Source organism: Urocitellus parryii, chromosome 1 (genome assembly GCF_045843805.1).
Source record: "Urocitellus parryii isolate mUroPar1 chromosome 1, mUroPar1.hap1, whole genome shotgun sequence".
NCBI lineage: Eukaryota > Metazoa > Chordata > Mammalia > Rodentia > Sciuridae > Urocitellus > Urocitellus parryii.
Genome location: NC_135531.1, coordinates 73,496,356 through 73,502,729, shown reverse-complemented (window position 1 = coordinate 73,502,729; position 6,374 = coordinate 73,496,356). Strand labels below are relative to the sequence as shown.

General features: G+C 37.7%; 1 pseudogene; it reads right to left on the bottom strand.

Moving 5' to 3' along the window:
• Positions 1–5,654: 5,654 nt before the first annotated feature.
• LOC113180752 (ubiquitin-conjugating enzyme E2 G2 pseudogene) lies at positions 5,655–5,932 on the bottom strand (annotated as a pseudogene).
• Between the last annotated feature and the right edge of the window lie 442 nt (positions 5,933–6,374).

The window sequence follows — 6,374 nt, the reverse complement described above, 5'->3', positions numbered from 1 at the left end:
AACAGGGAGTCCACATCTGCAGATGAAAAACCTTAACAGTGATAGTTGCTTCTCTAGAGGTCGACTGAGAAAAAGAATACATGCCTTAAATACTACTTGTACTGAACCCAGGGCTCAAATAATTTCCAAAAAACTAGACACATGTCTTCTGATTTTAAAGATCACACATCTTCTTTTGTAGAAAACTTGGAAAATATAGAAAAACCAAAAAACGAATTTGAAAATCTCTCTAATTACACTGCTAATGAATTGCTATATACCTGTATGTGTTTGTATACAAATATGTATGTATCAATATATATTTGCATTATAAATATAACATATAAATATATAAATGTGTGTTACATCTTTATATAAATACATAATACTTGTATATATTTAGATTTCATAAATATGTAATAGTTATATATGTACTTGTATATATTTAGATTTTTATTATACCCATTTTTGTGAGCTATGAACTGGGATTGTTTTATAAAAATTATTTTACCTAAATTACTGATATTTTTAAGACCCTCTAAAAATATTCTTTCAAGTAACTTCAGAAAAGTTTTCTTTCTACAGTTTTTTCATTTTCCAAAATTTTGTACCATGAAGAACATATATACTGTTCATACCATTATTACATTTTTCTTTAAAGCATCTGACATCCTTTCTTTGATATAAAACTTTGAGCTTATTAGGGAGAACCAAGAACTATCAGTAGCCACCACCATCAGAGGAGGCTTGTTAAACCCTGTCGTATGTCCTGCCTTGACTGCCACCAGCATGCATGCTGCCAGCAGATGTAACTGTAGGAGGCTGCTTTTTAAATGTCTACCTAATTTTTTTTAAGTCTACCTGATTTAGTAATTAATTTAATAATTTTGGTCATCATCTTTGATTCTTTTACAGTCCTTGAAGTGTCTGTTATTGCCTGAGGTGGTTTCTCTGTTCTTCCCAGAATGTAAATGATAAATGATAAATCATTTTAATGGTTTCCTATTTCACTGAAACCTTGGCACTCTCAAAGTCTATTTATAAGGAACATTCACATAAGTTACTTGTAAGGATGTGATGACATGCTGAGCTTAATTTTTACTTTGCATTGAAGAAGGCAGAGAGTGAGCAATTCCCTCCCTCTGCTTCATGTTACACAGCTTAGATCTAAAACAGAAAGTAGCTATTGTTTATTGTTTATTGGGTTCTACACATTTTATCACAAGACACCCGGAACCAAGCTGATGAAGTGCATGAAATGTATTCTATTTCCAGTTGGCATCTGACCCCTCTGAAGGTCTAAGTAGTCCACAACCAAGCTCAGAAGAGGGTGTGGATGCTAAGAGAAGTACAATTCACTGAAGTTAAGAGGCTTGGCATCTTTGGAGTTTCTAAATTACAGTCACATTTACATAAATTACAATCTAAATTTTGTGGAAGAATGGAGAGGAAAACAGGTCAATAGTTTAAATGCCCACAAATTGAAGGAATTTTATGATTCCAAATTGTTAGCCTTGTATTCTGGAGATAGAATTTGAATAAAATATAAAGTTCACTGAACTTAGCTAAAGACTTCTGTAGGCTGCATGAAATAGGATCATATAGTTACAAATATAGTACTCAGAAATCAAGATAAGTGTGTAGTAGAATAGTGCACATTTTGTGAGTAGGACATTTATGATTCGCTTCTTGTAGCCATGAAGCAGTATCTGAGTTGGCTTACATGTAATTATGCCAGTGCTAAATTTAGTGATGTTTTAGAAAAATGTTAGGTACTGGCAAAGGAAGCCTTCCAGAGTAATCATTTAGTTAATAATTCTGTTTCTTGGAAAATCACCTTTCAGTGAACCAGGCAGATATCAATCTGGAGTTGACTACAAATTTTGAGTATATTTTGGTAACTCCTTTGTGTTCTAAAATTGTCAGGTATTTTATAATTTTTGTATCCTTGACTTAAATATTTGTATTATTAAAGAAGTCCAAATTATCACTTATTTTAAGGCTTGTGCAAATTGTACTTTCTTTCTAGCAACTGCATATACCTGTAATTTTTCAACCTGAATACGATTTATTATTGCTCTTGATGTTAGAGTCATTATGAAAATCCATTCTATGTTTTATTTATTTTGTTTGGTTGTGGAGTTCATAATTTGTCTTACTTTTTTAAAAATTTGTATAAGTTCCTTTGTTTTATATCCAGGAAAGTAATTTCCTCCATAGGACTTCCTAGCTATCAGCAGGAATCGTCTAGTAGCCTGCATTTCAAAGGAAAGTGAACACCATGTAAAGAAAATGAATTATGATTGAACTTATTATGGGTAATTTTTGGCCTTATTAACTCCTAACCTCTTTTTCAGTCTACTTACAGTTGAGAGAGAGAGAGAGAAAGACAGAGAGAGGGAGGAAGGAAGGAGGAGGAAAGGAGGGAGGGAAGGAGGGAGGGAGAAAGAGAGGGAGAGAGAGAAAAGAAAGAGAAGGAGGAGGAAGAGGAGATAGAGGAGGAGGAGAGACTGATTGACAGAGAATCACAGTCCTTCTGAGCTAAGAGGAGAGCAAAAGGGCTATGTCATCCTGCCTCGGTCTTAGTCTTAGAGCAAAATAATTCACCTACATGCATAAAAATAATCCCATCCTCTGCTTTTAGTAGAAATGCACATTTCATTGGGAACACTTAACAGTTGAGTGTCTTTCTACATCCTCTCTGATGAAACATAATTGTTGTTGAAAATCCTAGAAGGCAGAACATACCAACTGTTCTTATCTCTTTTATGGCAGGAACAGAGCTGGTATTTATTTAATCATTTTTTAAAAACCCAGAATTTAATATGGAATTCATATTTCAACACTTGATAAGAAAAATCTAGGAGGGACTTGTGTGAGGAAAAATAATCAGGGGTTTCCAGCTCAGCAGTGTAAGGGATAGCAGAAAAACTACCTCTATGAGGAGGGAATATGTCAGTCATTTTGGTTCTTTACTAACGTTCTGACCAGGATCAGTATTCAGAAATGGAACTCCCTCCACCCCTCTGTAACATCCCCATACACCTGCTGCACAGTAGGTGGGCCTAGGAGCAGTGCTGCTGGAGGAGGAAGGAGAAGATTCTCATTCTGTGCAGTGGATCTGCAAATTCATGTTTTCCAGGGACAGAGGAGCATTCCCTCCATGGATATTTCAGTGCAACTGATTAATCTAGTGTGTATTCCAATCTCAGTGTCCATATCTCTGAGTTAAAGAGTAACTAAAACATTTTAGAACTGTTATCAGTCATAAAACCCGGGTAATAAGATAAAAACAGAAAGAGAAACATTTTTTTTTTCAACTCTGCTTGCCCCTCTGTCTCAGTTTAGATGCTGACTCACACTTTGGCATCTTAATTTGCATATCATTTCCAGCAGCTAAATAATTATCAGTTGGTGACTGAGGCTCTGGGAGGAACAGGCTAACCGTTACCCATCTTAGTATTTTTGGTACTTTTTACTTCTCATGAGCAGTAAGATGCACTTTATTTTAATATAAATCAATTTTTTTTATTAGAATTCTTACTTACAATGTTAAATAAAATTTATGAGAGGCCTTTGTTTTTGACTGAACTCTGGAATGAAACCCCCAAAGACCAAACCAAAATGGAGTCACTTAAGCCATAATCAAACTGCAACTACATGAAATAAAAACCCTGAAACAGGCCAGTTTTCTTAGAAAATAGGAGATTTACAGCAATCGATCAAAAAGGACCTGGTGACCAGATGTGGTGGCATCAGAGTGTGGGAGGCTGAGGCAGGAGGATCACAATTTTGAGGCCAGCCTGGGCAACTTTGCAAGACTTTGTCTCAGTTTAGAATTTAAAAAGGGTTAGGATGTAGCTCAGCAACAAAGTGTCCCTGGGTTCAATCTCGGTAACATGCCAGTGTGTGCCCAACACACAAACACAGTCAACCTGTGTTGGTACAAGGAAGTACCTTCTGCTTTGAACCTTACCAAAAAAATAACCTGAAGTTACCCGATGTTAACCAATTTGCTTTTTGTATCATGCTGTTTCCTTGATCCTAATCAAGTTATCTTATGGAAACCAACTGTTCTGCCATGCCCAACAGAATTCTCTCTATTTTGTAGACAGGATACTGCTTGATACACACATTTCTAATAAAAGACAATTTGATGTTTAAATTACTTTGGTTGAAATTTTGTTTTATAAGCAGTAGTCTGTCACACATTGTGTGAAGGATATGCTTTACTTAAAATGTTTTAATGGTTTTTCAGAAATTATTTGACATAAATGCACTATAAGAGGAAAAATAGAAAGGTGAATAAAAAGAGAAAGAATGAAGATCCAAAATTTTCTTTGCTATGTGAGAAGTCTTTTGTTGTAAGAGGGGAAAATGTAGATCTTTATTTTTTAATATAGGAATTAAATTCCCTCACAAAAGCTGTACAGCATGTGTTTTTTTTCACTCGATAAATAAAAATACTATGTTTTATAAAGAGAATGCTGCACCTCTTCCACCTCCCATGGACGCCCAGAGGTGACTGTGTCCCCGTGGTCTTGAAGCAGGCCAGCAGTCTCCACACCACCCACTGCTTCCCACTCTGGAGAGGCTGCATCTCGTTCATGCCTGCAAACACTACATTTCTCCTCCTCCACCCTTCCAAACACAAGTCCTGGCATGGAATTTCAAACATTTAATGATTAATCATTAAATTAAACATTTCTGAGAAGAAACAAACCTGGCCTCCACAGAAGCTCAATACTGAGCCCCTGAACCAGAATTGTTAACACCACGAAATGTGAGATTTTGGTACAAGACAAATGTCTACTGGACATATTCGAAAAGGGAAGGAAAGAGGCTAATGTGAAATGAAATCTATTGCATGTTGCATAGGCCATCTCTTATTTTAAAAACAGAATCTCCTTTTGAAATGTAACCTGTTTGAAACAGGCAGGCCATCTGCTTCCCCATACAACAGACCTATTGTTTCTTATGGTGTCTGCTAGGGGTACTGTGCTGCTCACCTCTCTCTGCTATCAGAGACACCTAGACAGCACCAAAATAATAGGCTGTAAAAAAGTGCTCCCTCTACTTGGGGCCTGAAGCTGAAGTCCAGGTCCCTAGCCAGGCCCATTTTTTGGGGAAAGGCACACCTCTGCACTCTGCGCCAACTAATGGTAGAATCCCTTCTGACTTCAAGAGCAAGGAATGGTCCTGGTGCAACCACAGTGTACAGTGCAGAGCCCCAGAGTGACCCAACTTTTAGCTGGAAAAAGAAAAACTTGTTATGGACTCAGGAGAAAAAGTCACTAAAACTTCAAAGATCTTCCCGTGCCTGCTCTAGCAGTGTACCAACAATCATGACATGAACACTCATCTCCTAAAAATGCAACCGGAGAAGCCAATGGTCTTCATGGCTGGCAATAACCTTCTGTTCTGGGTTCCCATTTCTCATCAACCATTTACAAAGTGTTCCCAAAAGTGTTTCTAAGTGTGATTGTGATGCACAATAAATGGATAGGCTGTACCTAGGCTGTAAGAATAATCTCTACTTGTAAAACACAAAACGAGTGTCATGGTTGTGCAAGCTTGCCTGTTTTGGTGGCAGCACTGGCAGCACTGTCACTGAGTGTCCCAAGAGCAGCACTGGAACTGCACCATGCTCTCTCGCCGTCCTCGCACGGGCAGTCTCAGATCCCCAGAGACTTCTGCACAATCTGCTGGGCAATCTTGTAAAACTGCTCCTGTTGGTCCCACCACACTTTGGAAGCATCCATGCTTAACTCCACTTCTGTCATCACCACCGACAGTGACAGAAGGATCTTCTCCACACTCCACACCAGGTTTCACTTCTTAAATCTGCTCTTGTAAGTCCAGTGGGGTCATTGCCTGGCCTGTGGAGGATGGAGATGAAGTCTCTGCCATTTGGGTAGATGTTGTGATGAAACATCTCACAAGTGCACTTCATCTTCTGAGGACTCACCAAACTCAAAACTGGTATTTTGGGGACCCATGATCCATGCCTCCTATTCAAAAAAATTCTCTTCACTTATGGGGCCTGACACAATTCCTTCTGAAGAATTCAGAGTTAGTTGCTTGTACTTGGCTATCAGCCTCTTGAGCTGTGATGTTTGCAGTAGCTGCATCACCACTTCTACTCACTTGCATCCCAGCACTGAGGTGAGAAGTCTTTCAAGGGAAATTTTGTCAGATTAAAAAAAAATGCTTTATATGTCTAAAAATAGTCTGTCTCTTCCAGTTATACCACATTTGGATCCCTGGACCAAAGGTAAATTCAAATAAAATCTATTCATCTTTTTGTTCATCCTCCCAGTGGGTTGTTCTGTCATATTTGCTGAAGAATCCACATTGTCAAATCATGATTTTTGAGCATTTTATTAAAACATTAT